The sequence below is a fragment of the Hermetia illucens genome, chromosome 4, assembly GCF_905115235.1.
Source record: "Hermetia illucens chromosome 4, iHerIll2.2.curated.20191125, whole genome shotgun sequence".
NCBI classification, from domain to species: Eukaryota; Metazoa; Arthropoda; class Insecta; order Diptera; family Stratiomyidae; genus Hermetia; species Hermetia illucens.
Window position 1 is genome coordinate 72,308,429 of NC_051852.1, and position 21,199 is coordinate 72,329,627.

Sequence of the window (21,199 nt, forward strand, 5' to 3'; positions counted from 1 at the left end):
CCCTCTATAACTTTGTTGATAATAGTTAGATTTCCTTCAAACCCAAAGTTATGCCTTATGTTATCCTTTATGCAAGTACCAAATTTTGTAGTTCTAACATGACCTTGAGGGGGTTTGCGGCTAAATGTCTAAAATATGCTAAGATACTATTATTAACTTTATTTGTGAGAATATCGGAACGGAATCTATTTTGAGGCCTAGATTTCAAATACACCACTGTGATTTTGTTCAAATTTTTCGGTTGGATAGGTTCTGAGAATAAGACCCGTTACACTTTGGGGGTCATAATTTGAGCCTTCACTCCCCTACCTTCCACCCGATATAAAATATTAGACCATGCAAGTACTAAGTGAGCCCTTTCATTCGATACCCCACAGAATATAGTCATTCTGTGAAAAAAAATTTGCACCCTCCATTCACATGTATGGGAAGCCCCCCCTCAAACTTAACACAAAATGGCGCCACTTGCTGCATGTAAAGGGAAGAATAGACCACACGATCCCACCCATGATAATCGGCCTAGCCGACTCCGAATAAATCGGGTGTGACAGACAAACAGACGGACAGACAGACATCGAATCGATTCTGATAAGGTTTTCTTTCACACAACAGCTTAAAAAGGGGTTATTTTTTATATATAATACTATTTATTTGCTTGTAATCGGGGTCATTTTGTACCTACGATACCAATTACGTAGCTAAAAATACCAACACCAGTTAAGGATTAACCTGGATCGGAATCTTGTAGTCAGAAGTCTGTCAGAAACGGGCATATCGGGAGCCGTCAGAAATAACCCGAGATCAGATTCGTATCTACCACCACTCGGCTTTTCAGAGTCCAAAAGCAGATTGAAATTAGTGTAGTAAGATGGAGAGGAGCAATCTCTAAAGTGCCACAATGTTAGCTCGCTTAGGATGTCAGGATGTCTGAGGGCCTTCGCCCACAAATTTCTATCCCTTTTAATCGCTTCTTGTGACAAGGAGGAAAAACTTCGAGTGTATTCTTAAGCATCAACTCAAAGGGCTGCCACTTAACTCTGAATGGGACATAGCGCGGCAACCTCGCCCACGCATCGTCGTTCACAATTTGCAGAAATGTGTTTCAGCTCCTTCCAACTCAACACGCCCATCGCTCTTAAAAAGTTATGACCATTCAAAGTGGGGTTCCTTTTACATCAGCATGGCCGACATGAATTTTCAAACCTATCCTGTGAGGAGGATAGGTAGGGGAAAGAAAAGTTTTCTTCTTCTAACCCCTTTAAAGGACAGCGAATCTCTTTAAACGATAGGGTTTAATTTTCCCGCAGTGTTAAAGGATGTCCTCTCTCTCAAACTCCCTCCATCTAATGGGGAGTATTTTGTTACCATCATGGTAAAGTTGAGTTTGCTAACCAGACCCCCGGAGAGTAAGAGTGTGAAGAGGATATAAAGAAGAAAAAAAATGTCCCTCCTTTCCATTTCTGTCAAAGTTATGGCACCTCGAAAGGGGCTATTTTCGAATCATAAATAAGGTAGAGTAATTATCGTGCCAACGTGAAAGGGGGGCTACAGAGGAGGTCACTCCCACCATTCTACCCCTCCCGACAATAGATGCAATACCATTTTAATAGCATGTTACTCGTTCCGTTTCCAACATATAACTAATGTTTGAACAAAATTTCACTAAGTGTATGGGAATTACAATTGCACAACGCAACGTTGCGCATCACTCCTTTGCGCAATTTGTTTGACAGTGTATGGGCCCTATAATATTTATGCCTTCGATATGTACATAATCTGAAAGTTTGGAAATACATATATGAATGAATATTTTTAATTTGTAGTTATCTGCGAAAAGACAAACGTGCATAGAAAGTTCTTCACATAAGATGATCACAAAACTTTTATGCTTAAAGCACCCAGCTTCCGGTATTCCGACTTGTTTGTTACTACACTGCACTAAACTTCGTGAAATTTGCTACGGTATAGGACCGTTTGTGAGCGTCACAGCGATATGTAGAACTTTCAATTCCCTATGTCTATCAATTCGTTTCCACGTTTCCACAGTTAGCCTATTGTAATGTATTTTTGTCGGTACGCTTAATTTGTATATTATTTGTTTGTATAATTACATGATGTTTTAAATAAATCTTTGCATAACCAATTTATAATATTACGGTCGCATATTGCATATTTAACTTGTATATTGTTTAGGAATGTGCGTGCTCAATTGTACATTATTGTCCCAGGTCACAAATATTTCCGTATTGATTTGTTTACGTTACACTTATAAGTTTCGGGTTCACCTAGAATGGTGAGGATTGTATATAAGCATATGCGATATTAAATAAACTACACAGTTCAGTTTAACGATCCAGGTTTTCATTTAGAATCTCATCAAGTCTTCGTGGCACTGAAGCCAGTTTTATTATATATGTAACAAACACCTATTTTATGAGGCCGTTTCGAGTGGTGATCGATGACTTGAGTAGCATCGGAGAAAATAGCACTTTCAACGGCTCGATGTTTATCAATACTTTCCAGCAGATTCTTAAAGACATCTACGTAACATTAGCAAGAACACTGCGGAACGGCAATTGCATTACTTAAGGAATCGCTCTTCTTACGGCCAGCCCCCTGTCTGAAGTCGACTCCCAGGTCATGAAGGCAGACCTTGCGGCTGGATTCACGCTTGCTTCAAATAGGTTTTCCGAAGTACAGTAACACAGTGCTGCAAGACCTTATGACAGGTTCTATGTGCAGGCATTTCCGAGTGTTGGCAGAGCTTACTTAGGGATTCAGATTATCTATCAGGATCACAATGTCACCTCTAGGAAATTTCTCCTGGACTATATTCAATTTTCCATAGAAAGCCTCATTTTCTTCTGGACCGGAATTCGCCATTGGTATGTAACACTGTACTGTAGCGTAACATTGTGTATACTCCTCATTCTGGATCGGCATCTCGAAGTCAGTATTCTGTCTGAAATGAACTCTCAAATAATGAGAGCGCACCTTGCACGTTTATTACATCACATTCACGTTTACTACGTCAGACTTCCCGGAGTACAATAGTACAGTGCCGCAAGAAGGAGAAAAGTTCTCTCTAAAGTCTCACCATTTAACCTCACATAACCCTAGAATATCTAGAACGCAAGGCTGGATCGCTCGTTCATGTTAGAGAAAGGGAGAATTCAAACTATAGTGACTCGTTTCACTCTCTTTCCCAAATGGGTTTGAGACCGTCTTGAAAGAGGGTCAATAATGATGGAATTTACACGAAACTGCAGTATTACGCGTCATGATCTCTTTACATTGTTGGACAATTCTATTCTCCTAAGAGGAATTTATGGTATCTACTATTCTTAAAATTGTTTTTACTTGTTTTGATAGAAAAGTACTTTAAGTGGTGGAATGGCCATGGAAATCGAGAAATTGTATATTATATCAAGAATATTTGCAACAAATTTCATAACGATTGGAAAATTAGGTTCAAAATGGTTGCTATTTATAACGCATTATTTCGTTGCCATAGAGTAGTTGTGCACAAACTTTTGAACTTTCATCGATGTATATACTGCTTGTATCACAATATATCTAACAGGCAGTATCCACACTCAATGGACCGGACTTGCGAATGTATTGGTAAAGCATATCCGTGCACATCATAGACCCCTAACACCTGGCAGTATCTACATGTTGTTAGTGCCTATGATGTGTACGGCTAAACTTCCCCAATACATTCGCAAGTCCCATCCGTTGAGTGTGGATACTACGTGGTTGCAAGCACAAGAGAAACTGAAATGATTTTTGGATGAGCTGCTGTCGAGTTAATCATTCCCAAAAAAGCACTCTCGGGAAACAGAAGTAGATTTCCTACTTTTCAATTTTTTTCTTAAAAAAAACCTTTTCAGTAAATATTCACTAAGTTGTAGAAAAATATCTAGAAAATTTGCAATCGCTATTTACTTTCGTTTTCATTTTGGAGCGCTTAGAAACGAATGCCGCGAATGCACTTTCCAATTAAGGCAATTTCCAAATTTCGGTGAACAATGTTCAAAATTGTACCAAAAATCTCTGCTTATGTCTAAATTGACAATTTTAACCTACTATAACTTTGTTAATAATCGTGCGATTTCCACCAAATTCGGTGAGATTATGCTGCATATCATGCTGCTGCTATCTTTCTCATGATTCTAGGAAGAACTAAAGTGGACCTTACTGTCAATTACTAAAAATTATAGCAATATACTATTATTCCCTTTATTTGAACAGATATCGATATGGAAGGTATTTCGGTGGTATGGTGGAAGCTTCATGATTTGTTTCAAATGCTTCGCTTGAGTAGGTTCTGCGAATGAGTTCAAGAAAAGAGTGACCACTTTCCAATCCCCGCCTTCCCCCATTTCGCATTGAATATCAGAACCAAGTAGAAGTACTAATCGAGACTTTTCATTTGATACCCCACATGACTGCATGCGGTGAAAACACAAATGTTGCATCCCGTGTAAAAATGAGTATGGTTTTCAACGACAAATGCGACTACCGCTCTTTCTGCATAACATTGTAATCATTCGTCCATTTATCCAAGCTGGTAATAAATTCACAGCTGAAAGAAGAACAAATTTGTCGCAACACAACTCTTTTCGCGAAATTACAAACCAAATAGAAGTTCACATAGTACAAATTAAGCCAGAACTCTTGAGAGGTACATTCTGAATGGAATCCAATGGAAAATTCCCAAGGAACTAAAGCGCACGTCTATGCCTCTGCGCTTCCAACGGAATGTTTTTCAATTTCCCTCTTGAAACGCATTGTAGCATGGTTTTAAACTTGCGCTGTGTAGTGTCTGCCTGGATACGTAACGCTAGCTGCTAATAAGTATGAACACTCGTATAGTGAATGTATGGAATAACAATAAAACAAAAATATTAAACTCTCCCAACAAAAATATAGAAAAGAAAGTTAAAAAAAGATTAACTACAAACAAACCGAGCATACGAAAAAAATCCAGGGTGAAAATGCAGTCATTGCTGAGCCTGTGAAATTATTTATTGTTCAAAACTACCGAAATCTATGCTGCTCAGGTGCTCTCCACATCTTGCAGTATCTACATGTGGTTTAGTGCCTATGATGTGTACGGATAAGCTTTTCCAATACATTCGCAAGTCCCAACCATTTAATGTGGATACTGTCTATTAAATATACTGTGATGGAGTGGATATCATCAAATGCCAGTTGTGGACCTTTATTTGTCAACAGCAGATATTGAAGTTTATATTGTACCGGCATAATCCGAGAGCTGGCTCATATAAATCATATGTGTAAAATACATGCGAGATTTTGTACGTTAGTAGCACAACTCGAAATGTACAGAAAGTCACTATTTATTTAAGCAAATTTTGTCCTCATTTTATATACATTACTATTCCCCTTCCGGTCGTCATTTTGAGGCTTATCTCAAGCCATCAAATATATGAAACCGCCGTATGTCAAATTAGAAGTTTCGATGTGTTTAGCTGCTGAATAAAATTTGACTGCTACCCCCGCCAACACCTATCCAAGTGTTTCCTTCAATTCGTCATCCTTCTGTATCGAAACATCTATATTTTAAGGTTTTATGTGAAACTAAACTTTATTAGAATCGATTCAATGTCTGTCTGTCCGTCTGCTTATCTGAAACATCCGATTTATTCGGAAATGGCTGAGACCATTCTCACGAAATTTTTGTGAGAATACATAGTCTTTACGAAATATCTTATTTCTGATATTGGGTGAAAGAGAGTGAGGACTTAAAACGTAGGCCCTGAAAATTGTAACAGGTTTCGTTCTCAGAACCTATCTAACCGAAATAATTCACAATGGTGGACTTATACAAAATCTAGACCTCGAAATACGTCCCATTACGATATCTAATCAAATAACACTAATAATAGCATATTACTATATTTTAGAAATTTGGCTGTTTTAGGCAATATTATAATGCACAACTTAGAAGGAAATCTAACTATTATTAACAAAGCTCGTGTGTCAGGTCAAAGCTTCCTATTTCACGTGAATTTATCGCAATCCAAGACGGGAATGACATCATCATCATATAAAGTGAACTCACATGAACGGCGCAGGTGGTATATCAAGGAATATTTTAAACTTTAGCTATGTACGAATGGAAAACCGTGAATAGAGAGTTCCTCGCATAAGAACCCACAACCTTTATACCCGAAATGCCTAGCTTTCGGTATCTCGACTTGTTTTTACTGGGCTACAATGATTTTTTTTTTACTAATCAAACCCTGGTATGTGCACTATTCAAAGTAAATTGGAATACCGGAAGCTCGTACTTCGGGTTTAAAGGTTTTGTGTTCATTTTATTGGTTTAGACCCTCCCAGAGAAATTTATTTAAAAATGATGGCTGTGCAGTGATTTCCGTATGACCTCTTTATTTTGGAAGGGCCCACCGGCGCACCAACAGCTCCAGTAAATTGTGAATTAGGATAAGTTACTAATTTTTTTTATTGTACATAACAGCAGCTAAGGAAGTAGACAGGATTTTGCTGATATATTGATTTTTGGCCGAATAGCGCACTTCCAAAGTGAAACTTGCAAAAATCGTATGAAAAACCGCCGGTAAATTGTGAATATAAAAAGAAATATGGCATACAAAAAAGTCCTACGTACTTCTCTAGACAATATATTTGTAAAGGTTTATTCAAAGTTTCAAGTTAATTGATCAAAAACTGTTCGAGTAATTGGTGCGGCCGGTTTGAAACATACAGTTTTGAGATATAATAATAATCGTTGACGCAACAATCCATATTGGATCAGGGCCTTGAAGTGGGTTAGAATACTTCATTCAAGACCATAACGGCAACCGTAACGGCATTACAGTACACTGTAGGAGGCAATGTGGTCAGCATTGCGCTCGCACGAGATTCTTACCCTGATTTGACTCGGGTACTCATTCACAGCTGAGTCTTCAAATCACGATTCAAATCTCATTGCCACCAGCAAGATTCGAACCGTGACCTTCCGTACGACAGGCTTGTGCTCCAACCACACAAAGTTTTGAGATGAACGGTTTTAAAAGCGATCTCTCTGCAAGCGTTATGGGCTGGTCCACAGTTAGATACTAGACAGCTACCTCACTCCCCCTTGCCCCTCAAGGGGGGAAATCAGTGCGAGTACACACGATGGCAAATTGTTTTGCCCTTGAGCATGAGCGAGATGTACCGAAAACCCGATCAGCTGTGTTTGACATACCGCCCGGACTTGCCAATGTATTGGTGAGATTGGCAAGTTTTTGCTTATGTATAAGTGAATAGGTGAAACAACTTTTTTCTATATGGGTGAGCACGCCGTAGTACCAGAATAGCAAAAGCTCACCGATCTCTCTCTTACCAATACGATTTGACGAAGATTATGCCTTTTCCTTGTTTAGCGTCTCTGATGTGTACAGATAAGCTTCTGCAAGCACATTTGCAAGTGGGGTCATTTTTGTAAGGGTACTGCCTATAGTAGATCTACTGTGGGCTGGTCGTCTATTTCCAAACACATTTCTAAACCTATCGCTTTCATTATGTGCAATACGGAAGCAATTCCATCATTGTACAATACCCCCACTGGAAATTGAGTCGAATTGAATGTTTCATTACAGTTTTGAGTATAACCGTGTGTGGTCAATTCTTCCTAGATTGGCTTGATAGCTTCATATACTTCAATCGGAAGAGCTGGTTTGTGCTTGCACTTAGACAAACTATTCATAGCATTAGCCTTTTGCCATGAGCATCATGAGTCCTCTCCGAAATTCATCACGGTTATAATAAACGGCTAGCTACTTACCTCATGGCCTTGTACTATACTTTGAAAGACAAATATTTAGATATATTTCTCAGAAATAATCTTTTGGAATGTCATTGTTTAGGTCCTGAAGGGCAATTTGAAACAAAAAGCCAAAATTCAGCTTTTTAAGGTTTTGTGTAAAACAAAACCTTATTAAAATCGATTCGATGTCTGTCTGTCTGTCTGTCTGTCACACGCATTTTTCTCCAAAACGGCTAAACCGATCCGAATGAAATTTGGTGGACAGATGGGAACTATGGAATCCCACGCATACAGCGAGTGGCATAAATTTAGGTGGAGTTTAAAGGGGGGCTCCCCATACATGCAATAGGGGGATTCAAAAAATTTTTTCACCGGATATAGTTGTGTAGGGTATCAAATGAAAGGTCCTGATTTGTACTTTCCGAAACTGGCATTAGTTTTGGCATAAATTGCAAAGTGCGTGAGTAAGGAGTCAAAATGTACGCATTTGAAGTGAGACAGTACTCATTTTCGGAAACTACCCAACCTAAAAATCCGAAAAAAATCGGGGTGGTGCGCCTAGATGAAATCTAGGCCTCAAAATATGTCCCATTCCGATATCTGCTCAAATAAACTTACTAATAGTATATTACTACTTTTTAGAAATTTACTGAAAAACCCCCCTTAAATTCATCCTAAGACTTCCGAATTTTGTACCAGCATAGGGGACAATATTTCATATATATGTGCTAAATTTCATGGAAATCAGGCAACTAACGCCAAAGTTATAGCAGTTCAAACTTAGCAATTTCGCACGAGTTTGCTGTTTCCAAAGCCATCCAAATCAGATGCTGACGTCATAATTACCCGGAATAATTGACATTCGCGTGGAATATTAAAGTCACATTTATGAAGAATCTATTTATCTGCAGCCCTTTTTAAGGTTTTTTGTAAAACACTTATGTGAAATCTAATCTTCGAGAGATGTCCCATTCCGGTATCTGCTCAAAAAATTTACTAATAGTATATTATCAACTTTTAGAAATAGACTAAAAAACTCCCCTTAAGTTCATCCTAAGTGTACTACATTTTGCACCGACATAGAGGACAGCCTAGTGCATACACATGCCAGGTTTCATGAAAATCCAACTATTAGTGGGAAAGTTATAGCAGTTCAAACTTATCAATTTCGTGCTAATTAACAGCATTCTAAGCCATACAAATAAGATGCTGACGTCATAATTAACGAGAATAATTGAAATTCGAGTGAAATATTAAAATTCCATTCAAGAAGAATCTAATTCTCCCTAGCCCTTTTTTATATTTGATGTTGGTTAAATTGTTTTCATTCGCTAATAATATTAACCTGAGGGCGTGAAGCGTATGAGGTTGACCATTATCAACACAGGGCTTTCCATCAAATGATTTATTTAAATCGCTTTCCAGAAAATAGAGGGCAATGGAATTTTCAGCTATATTACACGGAGCTGTCGTGCACTCGTCGCTCCTCACTTCTTTTTCTTTTTCTTCAGCCTTCAGTTCGCAAGCGGGGTCGGCTCGTGGTGATCGGTTTCGTCATTTTATTTTATCAAATGCCTGATCAGGATGTAATCGCGAGACCTTTAAATCCCCATCCAGCGTATCAAGCCACCATTGTTTAGGCCGGCTTTTTGGTTGCTTACCATTGCTTTCGGTGTTCTGATCAATACTAGTTGTTGAATTCTCGTTAGCGTGAATTACGTGGCCACACCATCGAAATCGCCTCTCTTGCAGTTTTTCCACGATCGATGCAAACCCATATCGATCGCGGATATTCTCATTTCAGACGTAATCGAAACGTGTCACGCCACCAGTGCAATGCAACATCTTCGTCCCCATTACCGCAAGACGCCGTTTATTGTCCTTTATAGTTGGCCAACACTCAGAACTATAGACAGCGGCAGACGGACGACATTGCAGTAAATTTTAGATTTGGAACGCGCGCTGATACGTCGATCACAAAGAACACCAGTTGGGGAATGCCACTTCATCCAGGTTGCATTAATGCGTGAAACAATTTCATTACGCAGTTTTCCATTGGCTGATAGCGTTGACTCGAGATTTTTAAACCGCTGAGTTCTGACAATGGCAGCAACCTGCCCTTCGAGATACTTAAATCGCTCAATTCTGGCAATGGCAGTAACCTGCCCAGAACTGAACGATTTCAATATCTCGGGCCAATGCTATAAGCCAATGGAGAACTACGTTATGCTCCTCACATAGGGAAGCACAAAACCTTTTATACCTGAAGCGTCAAGCTTCCGGTTTCCCGACTTATTTAAAATTCTACGATAGCCTAACCCCTTATGTGAGAAATTTTCATGCAGATTCTTCCGGCCGTATATAGCTACAAATCCAACATATTCCTTCATATTTTGCCAAGTAGACACAGATAGTATACTCACCCTAAACAAACAAACTGCCTATTACCCAAAACCGTACACATGCATGCACGTTTATAAATTGATCGTACCCATATTTCCGATTTACTTCGTGATGAAAAGCATACATATGTATATTTACAGTACGTATGTATATTGAATACTGCTGGCTTAATGTACAAATATAAATATAAATAATATAAATCTGAATTACACGACCTACAAACTTCATTAGCATGTATATACTATATACCTACAACACACATGTCTGTCTGGAGTAATTGATATTGATGCAAATAACTAAAAAACTAAAACAAAATATTTCTGTGCGACCGTTCACGCTCTAGAATGCATAAAAATCACAAAAAATGGCAAATTTTCATCTTCTATATCTTTGTTAGTAATGGTTGAATTTTCTTCAAACTTGACTAAATTGTGCATTCTGTTATCCCGTATACCGAAGTCACTAGGATTCTAGGATTAACTTAAGGGTGGAGGGGGGTGCCGAGTAAATTTCTAAAATGTGGAAATATACTATTATAGATATTATATACTATGCTATTAACTTTATTTGAAAAGATATCGGAACCGGATGTATTTTAAGGCCTAGATTTCGTAGAGAGGCATCACTGTGATTTTTTACAGAATTTTTGGTTGGATAGGTTCTTAGAGTGAGACCTGTTACACTTTTTGAGGTTCGTACTTTGGGCCCCCACTCCCCGAGGTTTCACTCTAGATCAAATATGGGATCAGTTTCGAAAGATACTAATTGAGCCCTTTCATTTGATACCCCACATGGCCACATTCTGTGTACAGGGAGCCTCCGTTAAACTTCACACAAAATGGCGCCACTTGCTCTATGTAAAGGGATCCACAGACCACATGTTCTCACTAAATTTCGTGACATCGGTCCAGCAGTTTCCGAATAAACCGGGTGTGACAGAAAGACAGGCAGACGGAGAGACAGATATCGACTTGATTCTAATAACGTTTCACACAAAACCTTAAAAATAGGCGGCCTCTACTTTCCCGGCCACAAATCCGTTCCGCTCTCGGCTGAAGTTACTTTTCCCCAGGTTATCATCTCACTTTATCGAATATACGAGTAATTAAAAAAAAGTCTCGCTTGTATATATTGCAATGTCAATAAATTCTTAATAAACAAATTTATGGTGTGTACTATTGGAAAAAACCTTGCCTTATCGATCATTTTTTCCCTCAAATGTTCCGAATGCATTGATAATTTTTTCAGATATAAATTCGAGGTTTGTGCCGTAGAGAAAAAAAGTCTGCCTTGATTTTTTCAAGCCCAACCCTCTTGCCAGCCTCGGTTACATTTTTCTTCCACTAGCTTTTTCCCTTTAATGAAACACATCCAATTATTTTTTCCTCCCCGGATGCATCGAATATGTTACATCGCTAATTTTTATTGAAGTATGTACTACTGACAAAAGTTGAAATTTTTCACCGATTTTCTTACTTTATCGAATAAATCGAACAACTTTGGCACTCGCAATTTGATTCGAATTTCAAATGTGGATGCTTTGCTGTTCTGATGGTGTTCTATGCAATATGGAAAGCTACGCGGAAAAAAAATGACAAGCCAGAATACCGGAAGCTGCTTCAGATATAAAGGTTTCGTGTTCATTTTATGTGAGGAACCTCATATACACGTCTTTCTTTTCGCAGATAGCTATTCAAATTATTCCTATTAAATATTCAAATATTCAAAATATTCCTTCAAATTTTTCCAATTTTTCAGATATATGTATAAAGATATAGATATTATGATCATCCTAAACAAACATTGTCTACCGCATACTGATGTGTATATGATTTATACGCACATACCTATCTAAATTGATAGCACGCATTTGAATATTTCCACCTTACTGCACACATATGTACATATATAAATACAAAAGTTGAATACCGCTGATACTAAGTAGATATATGTACATCCATCTGGATGGAACAATACCTCCAAAAATTTTTTATGGCTGGTCGGTTTCGATCGCAGGTTGGAGGTAATCTCATCGGCCTCCACCCAACCACCCCACCCGACAAAGGTATGAATTATTGTTTTTCCCTCCCGGCTTTGGTCACTGTCCCTTCACAGGTCCAAATCGAGTAAAAGATAGCCCTTTCTCAGTTTGTTATCACCGTTGAGAAAGGTCTGTGCTTTACTCCAAATCCATCGGTCAATCCTGTCTACCGGTGCCTAAAAACTGCCAATTTCTTGGAGCCTATTTCAGCTTACAAAAACTGTTTCGCTCGAAACGTCTCACCATAGGGTCAAAGCTCTTACTGTACAAGATTATGATCTTGTCAGTCCTTATGTATTCCTTACAGAGTTCTTAGCAAAAAAAACTGCGAACTCTTGGCCGTATTCGAGAGAAGAATCCTCCGAAGAGTTGTTGGTCCCCTACATGAGGATGAACGATTTCGTAGCCTACATAACGATGAAATCTTTGAACAATTCCACGACCGTCTGGTTGTGGATAAAATCCGGCTCAATATAGTTGCGATGCGCGGGTTACTTAATCAGTATGGATGAGGATGATCCAGCCCGAAAAGTCTATAATGGCAATATCAATGGTAGAAAAAGAAGTCGAGGCAGACCCTACCTGAGATGGAACGATGGCGTAGGTCAGGACGCCAGACAGCTTTAGAGATATCGAATTGGTGGACCTCGGCCGAAAACCGGGGTGTCTTGAGTTCCTTACCGGGTAATGATGATGATAAAGGCAAGTATACAGAAGAAGAATACGTTTGAATTTTTAGTTTCAGATTACTACAAGTGGAGATATGCTTCCATGAGTCCATTTTGGCCGGAAAAAACAAATACAAACAATTATTAAATTCATTAATTAACGATTTTATATTTTAATTCAAGATCAATAAAAACACATAAAAAGATTGAAAAAATCACATCTTTTTAATGTTATTGTTCTTGTTATTGTTTAATGTTATTCTTAAGCGCATTGATTTCTGATAATGCACCGCCAACTAAGACTGACAATAATGTTTTTTTTTAAACATTTTTTATCTACTTATTTCCGGCTATTCATTATAGGACTTATAAAACATATATTATAACTTTCCAGCAAGATTTCCAGATTTTAGGTTTGTAGGGTGAACTTAAGAGGGTCCACAGTTAATTTGTAAAATGAAGTAGTAGGCCATTATTAGCTTCGTTTATTTATTCATTCCAATTATCATTTGTGGGCACATGAAATCGTACTTCCAAGTGAATGCGCTATTCGGTGACTTACATCCCACAGCTAAATATTAGCCAAGGAAGGTACCTCTGCAAAAACTATGTACGGTCACTATGATAATAATCACAGTTGCAATCAAAGAACCTGACCACCAACTAAAAGGCCTTTAATAAGCCAAATTACTGTTTCCGACGTTCTGAACAGACTTGCATCTACTAAACAAGTCGGAAAACCGGAAGCTGGACGCTTCGGGTATGAAAGGTTTCGTGTAGCATGTGCATTTGCCCCATTAGTGCGTAGCACGTGATATATGCATATATTATGTGAAAATATCCACTTTCAAGTGATATTGATAGTCTTAAATTTGCAAAGAAGCGACAACTTTGACGTATTATAACTTTGTTAGTAAGGATGTAATTTCGATCAAACTTGGTAGGATCATGCTCTATATTATAGCCTACATTGCTGCTTTTGTGGTACTAGGAGAAACTTAAGGGGGGTTTTCCAGCCACTTTTAACCCCCCGAACTACCCACCTTCCCAACAAACGACAAAACTAATACCGTACTAACCGAGACCTTTCATTTGATACCCCACACGACTATGTTTGATGAAAAAAAATTAACACCCATTTTGCATGCCCAAGGGACAACCTCGGTCGTTAAATGCCGCAGTGACACCAACCGTATCCGAGCGTAAAAAGTTAGGGGAGGCTTCTCAGTATCGAGAGCCGGATCCGTTTAGGAGAAGCTCAATGATTATCTAAGGCGAAAAAGGACCTGAGCCACAGGAATCTTGCTGACCCCAGCACATGTGCGAAATGAAGATTGGAGGCTTTGGAGCAGAAGTCCGACCTGGAAGAGTCATTCTTCACTTTGCCTGGAGCGAAAATTGTTGAGTTTTCAGAATTCATCAAAGATAAATACAACGTGCACCAAGCAATCAAGCTCAAATCGCGGGAAGATGAGAAAGATTTGAAGGCGAGCCCTAAAGTTACTCCTTTGACGATGAAGCAGTCGACGCAGGTGACATCCAACCGTATACTCGCGGATGGGCAAACGAAAAAAGGGCTCGGGGAAAGGAAGACGAACACCCAGAACATCAGCAGGTTCTTAAAAAAACAACAAGTCGGGAAACCGGAAGCTGGATGCTTCAGGTACGAAAGGTTTTGTGTATTTCTTAGTACGTAGCACGTAATATATCCATATATAATATTATGTGAGAGTATCCACTTTCGGGTGATATTGGCATTCATAGCCTTCAATTTTCAAAGAAGCAACAAATTTGAGGTATTACAACTTTGTTAGTAATAGTGCGATTTCCATAAAACTTGGTAGGATCATGCTCTATATTATAGCCTATATCACTGCAAAATTTCATAGTACTAGGAGGAACTTAAGGGGGGTTTCTAACCAATTACAAAAAATTGTAGTAATATACTATTATTAACTTTATTTAAACAGATATTGGCGTGGGAGGTATTTCGGAGCCCAGGTACCATATAGTGGCAGCCTCCTGATTTTTTTCAGATTTTTCGGTTTGGTAGTTTCTGAGAATGGCCCCCTTAAAGAAGTGATCACTTTCAACCCGCCGCACTCCCCACCCTTCCAACGAATGTCAAAACTAAGATCGGCTTTGAAAAGTACTAATCGAGACCTTTAATTTGATACCCCACATGACTATATTTGATGAAAAAAAATTTTACACCCTCCTTTTGCATGTATGGGGACCCCCCCTTAAATTCGACGTAAAAGGATGTAATTCACTGTATGCGTGAGCGTTCACAGTTCCCACCTTTCTACCAAATTTGGTGTCAATCGATATAACCGTCTCCGAGAAAAATGCGTGTGACGGACAGACAGACAGACAGACAGACAGACAGACGGACAGACAGACAGACAGACAGACAGTAAACCGATTTTAATAAGGTTTTGTGTTTACACAAAACCTTAAAAGGGCATACCACCCGCTTTGAAGAAGGGTCCTTAAACCTCGGTAAGCGTGAAAATAGTGCCCAAAACACCAAGGGAGCCGCGGTACACGGCGGTTGGACTAAGGTTGGATCAAAGAAGCCAAAAAAGAAGAAGGAAGGGAGAATGAGGATCTGTCTCGTGGTAATCATGATTATCAGGGGAGGGAGGGGTGGAGGTTATGTAAGCAGGATCCGGAAGAACTAAATGGGAGATCTGAACTGACAACTTTTTTTTTTTTCGCGAGTCATAAGGCCACGACAAAACTTGCGTGCTCAAAACCATGAGATCGCTATACAATGCAAGGGCCTAGATGAGGTCACTTCTAAGGCGGAAATCTGCACTACCTTAGCAGAGCAGTTCAAGCAGCACGACTTGCAGGAGACATCAATTGTAAGCCTTAGAAAGGCGTATTGAGGTATGCAGACGGCGGCCATCCGGTTGCCAGCAGTAGCAGCGCGCTAGATGTCGAGAAAGTTCGTATTGGATGGGTAATTTGTCGCCTTAGAGAATAAATCTCATTGAAGAGATGCTTCAAATGTCTCTCGTACGGACATCTAGCGCTCGCACTAAAAAACGAGTATTTCATGGGAATCGATACTTATTAGAGAAGAAAAAGGACTTCGCATCAACATCAGCAAAGAAACTTTTAGCAAGCATGAACATGGATGTTCCAATTGCGACAAGTTTTGTATATTGGATTTTACTGGAGTTTTCTCCGGTATTTCTGCAAATAATAAAATATACGCAGTAGTAAAAAAGGAATGTGTAGGACATGTCGTGAAAAGAATGGGAACGCGGCTTAGAAATGCAAAGAAGAATCAGAAAGGCATTGGTGGAAAGGGGCTGGAAAACTTACTGATAAGGTTATTAACGACCTCACTACATTTTTTTGGGTTGGTAATCGTCGACACGCAAACTCGATAGAAGGAATGAACAAGAAATTTGGGAAACTTTCTTCCATAAATGTTCTATAGACGAAAATCCTCAGCATCAAAATTGTCCAGCAGGCGAGGACAGTTGGTGCAAATGGCGCAAAGCGGAAGCTAAAAGAGAACTGGATAGTTTCCACTACGTTTGACTGAAGAAGTTCAAATAGTCATCAAACCAATCTACGAAGATTTGTCACGAGATGATCTCTTGAACAGATGTTTAGGAGCAGCGACCCAGAATAGCAATGAGTCGTTAAATACATTGATCTGAACTTTCGCTCCTAAACACCTTCATTCTGGTGCCAAGGTCGTGGAAATAGCCACTTTTCTGGCTGTAATTATTTTCAATGAAGAATCCAATGGCATTCTCAAAATCGTAGTGACAATGGGATGTCAAGTTGGTCACATATGTCAGGTTTATGTCGACCGCCGTAATGAAGCGCGAATTTGGCGGTCCGAACGACGATCGACTGACCTCGTTAAAAGAGCCACAATTGACACCAGAGAGCAACAATCGGCCTTACAAGACTTTTTTGAAGAAACGGAGGGTGCTCTCTATAGAGCAGGTATAGCAGATTAATGGTGAGTTAAAATTTTACTGTTGATAATCACATTTAAATTTTCAAATGCGTTTTTCTCGAAACTGCATCTTGAAAATCGGCTGCCAGCTCAAAATCTATCCAACCCAATTCTTTGAAATTTTCACGGCTTCTTTAGTACATATTTCTACGGCCCGCAAACTAGGATAATTGCAATCGGACGGGTAGTTTTTTTTTATTCATAAAAAAAACCGTAAAAAAATTAAATTAATTAAAATTAAATTAAGTTTAAAAGCCCACCAAAAATTTACCTTTTAATATTTTCTAATTATCCTAGTTTGCGGACCGTGGAATATTGTCCACATTAAAATGCCGTCTAGTTTTTTTCCCTCAGATGAACACAGAGCCCTCCAGCGTGCCTGCAGAAAAACACCTTTTTTTGGAGATGGGTGCATAAATTAACACCTATTGAAAAATGTATCATGTATACGAGAGATATCAAAAAACATATGATGAAAAAATCACGTTTCTATTTTTATCCAGTCCTTCAAAATAATTCTTCAAAAAAGGCAAAAAAAAACGGCCTTCACACGGGATGACCCCTTTAAGGAGAAAAGCAAATTTCCAGATTGCATAAAGGAGCTTCAGGCATTCGACGACAATCGAATTGAGTACATTTCGTGGACGCATAACGTCCAAAATATCTTAAAAGACAATGGAATTGTTAAAGCTTAAATTATATTAGGGCAATACTGCGCCCGTCTGTCGGTCACACCCAATTTATTCGGAAACGGCTAAACTGATTGTCACGATAATTGGGTGGTCAGTTATTCCCTTTACATACAGCAAGTGGCGCCTTCTGTTAAGTTTGAGGTGCTCCCTATACATCTGAATGGAGGTTGCAACATTTTTTTCCACAGAATGTGGCCATGTGAGGTAACGAATGAAAGGGCTAGTACTAGGGGATAGGCTAGCACTTTTCGAAACTGGTTCGACATTTGATATCGGAGGAAACGTAGGAGAGCGACAGCTCAAAATATGACCTCCAAAATGTGTAAGAGGTTTCGTTCTCAGAACCTATTCAACCGAAAAATCTGCAAATCACAGTGGTGTACCTAAACGAAATCTAGGCCTCAAAATACAACTCGTTCCGATATCTGCACAAATTAAGTTAATAATAGTACATTATATTATAGAAATTTTGCCTGAAACCCCCCTTAAGTTCCCGCTAGAAGTACAAAATTAGGCGCAAGCATAAGGGATATCATAAGGCATAACTTTGAGAAGTTTGAAAGAAATCCAATTGCCACTAACAAAGTTAAAAAGGTGAAACTTTTACATTTTATGTGAATTTCGTGCATTCGCAGTCGCAGGGAAAGTTAGTTTAGTTTCTTAATCATTTATATATTAATATCAATTAATCGAGACAGACATATGTATGTATTTATATGTATATGTAAATGAAGCTTTGGGGTAGTTCCTAATCAAGATAGATATATTTGAACACTGACTAAGCGGTATTCAATATACGTTCTTCATATGTACATATATATACTTTTATGCAGGCAGTAAATCGAAAATATGTATACGATCAATTTATATACGTGCATGTATAAGTATATTATTCAGTAATAGGCAATGTTTGTTTGTTTAGCGTGAGCAGAATATCTACGTTTATAATAAGCACGTATTTCTTGCAGTTTGAAAAAAATATGAAAGACTATTTTAGTCATATACGAATGGAAAAATGCATGTAGAAAGTTTCTCACATAAGATGCACAAAACCTTTATACCCGAAGCACCAGCTTCCGGTATTCTAACTTTTATTAAAATAGAGCTGCTTTAGAATAATTTTTTCCGCGTCGGAATAGCAACCATTTATTCAGCTTAATTTCCAAATCTTCCTATTCTACCTTATGAAAAGTTTCCTGTGGTGGCCGAAACCTAGTTAACTTTACCGTATGTTTAACTTCCGCGAGTCTCAACTTTTGTGAGTCTCTATTGTATATTATATTGAAACAATATGATACACAGTAGAGCAAAGTGTAAGCGTAAGCGTAAGCGTAAGTGTAAAGCAAACATTTTACTTATGTTGCTAACTAGCTTCATTACGCACTAGCATTACAAAGCTTTCTTATTGCTTCCTCTATTTTTGGCAAGAAGTCCATTAGGCACAATTGGCTTCATTCCAGGAGGGAATATGTAGATGTATATAAGATCAACCTTTCGGAATCTAGAAGAAACCAATATCAAATTTTTTTACTGCTCCCCCACCATGACGTCGTCATCATCATCATCAACGGCGCAACAGCTGGTATCCGGTCTAGGCCTGCCTTAATAAGGAACTCCAAACATCCCGGTTTTGCGCCGAGGTCTACCAATTCGATATCCCCAAAAGCTGTTTGGCGTCCTGACCTACGCCATCGCTCCATCTCAGGCAGGGTCTGCCTCGTCTTCTTTTTCTACCATAGATATTGCCCTTATAGACTTGTCGGGCTGGATCATTCTCATCCATACGGATTAAGTGACCCGCCCACCGTAACCTATTGAACCGAATTTTGTCCACAACCTGACGGTCATGGTATCGCTCATAGATTTCGTCGTCATGTAGGCTACAGAATCGTCCATCCTCATGTAGGGGCCAAAAATTCCAAGAGTTCGCAATTTTTCTTGCTAAGAACCCAAGTTTCCGAGGAATACATGAGGACTGGCAAGATCATTGTCATTGTAAGAGCTTTGACCCTATGGTGAGACGTTTCGAGCAAAAGAGTTTTTGGAAGCTGAAATAGGCTCTGTTGGCTAACAACAACCGTGCGCGGATTTCATCATCGTAGCTGTTATCGGTTGTGATTTTCGACCCTAGATAGGGGAAATTATCAACGCTCTCAATGTTGCAGTCTTCTATCCTTATTCTTCCCGTTTGACCAGTGCGGTTTGATGTTGTTGATTGGTTGGTTTTTGGTGCTGACGTTGCCACCATGTATTTCGTCTTACCTTCATTGATGTGCAGCCCAAGATCTCGCGTCGCCTGCTCAACCTGGATGAAGGCAGTTTGTACGTTCTCAGGTCGTTCTTCCCATGATGTTGATATCGTCGGCATAGGTCAGTAGTTGGATGGATTTCAAGAGGATCGTACCTCTTGCATTTACCTAAGCATCACGGATCACTTTCTCCAGCGCCAGGTTAAAGAGGACGCATGGTAGGGCATCCCCTTGTCGTAGACCGTTGCTGATGTTGAAAGGTCTTGAGAGTGGTCCTGCTGCTTTTATCTGGCCTCGCAGATTGGTCAGGATCAGCCTAGCCAGTCTTCTCCATTTCGTCGAGATACCGATTTCTTTCATGGCCGTGTACAGTTTTACCCTGGCTATGCTATCATAGGCGGCTTTAAAGTCAATGAAAAGATAGTGCAACTGATGTCCATATTCCAACAAATTTTGCATCGCTTGCCGCAGAGAGAAAATCTGATTGTTGCTGATTTGCCTGGAGTAAAGCCTCTTTGGTATGGGCCAATGATGTTCTAGGCGTATGGGGCTATCCGGCCTAGCAAGATAGTGGAGAATATCTTATAGATGGTACTCGGCAACGTGATACCTCTATAATTGCTGCACTGTGTGATATCTCCCTTTTTATGTATGAGACAGATAATGCCCCTTTGCCAGTCGTCAGGCATTAATTCGCTTTCCCACACCTTGAACACAAGTTGACGATTCACTTGGTTTAATTGGTCGCCTCCATATTTAACCAATTCGGCTGTAATTCCATCGGCTCCTGGCGACTTATGATTTTTAAGCCGATGGATTGCACTGTTTCTTCTACACTTGGTGGTGGCAGTATTTGTCCGTCGTCTTCAGTTGGTGAGACCTCCAACTCGCCGATATTCCGGTTGTTGAGCAGTTCATCTAAGTACTCAACCCATCGTTCTAATATGCCCATTCTGTCGGAAATCAGATTTACCTCTGTGTCTCGGCAGGAAGAACTTCGAGGTGTGTAAGGCTTCATCCTGCTGACTTGTTGGTAAAACTTCCGCGCCTAGTGCGGTGGGGCCCTGTACTTTTCGAGTTTACAAACCTGTTGGTCCTTTTTCCGTCTGTGAAGTCGCTTCTCCGCTCGACGGAGTTCGTGATAAGTCTCTGCGCGTGCAACATTACTCGGTACGCGGCATTCTTCCATTCCGTCGCTAGCGTACATTCATCGTCAAACCAGCCGTTCCCGATGGCTTCAGTGTTAACTCTGACCTGATTGTCAGAGGGGATTCTGGGTGGTGCTGTTATTCGAGCTCGGAGTACCATGCCAACGAGATAGTGATCCGAGTCTATATTGGCCCCCCTATATGTTCTG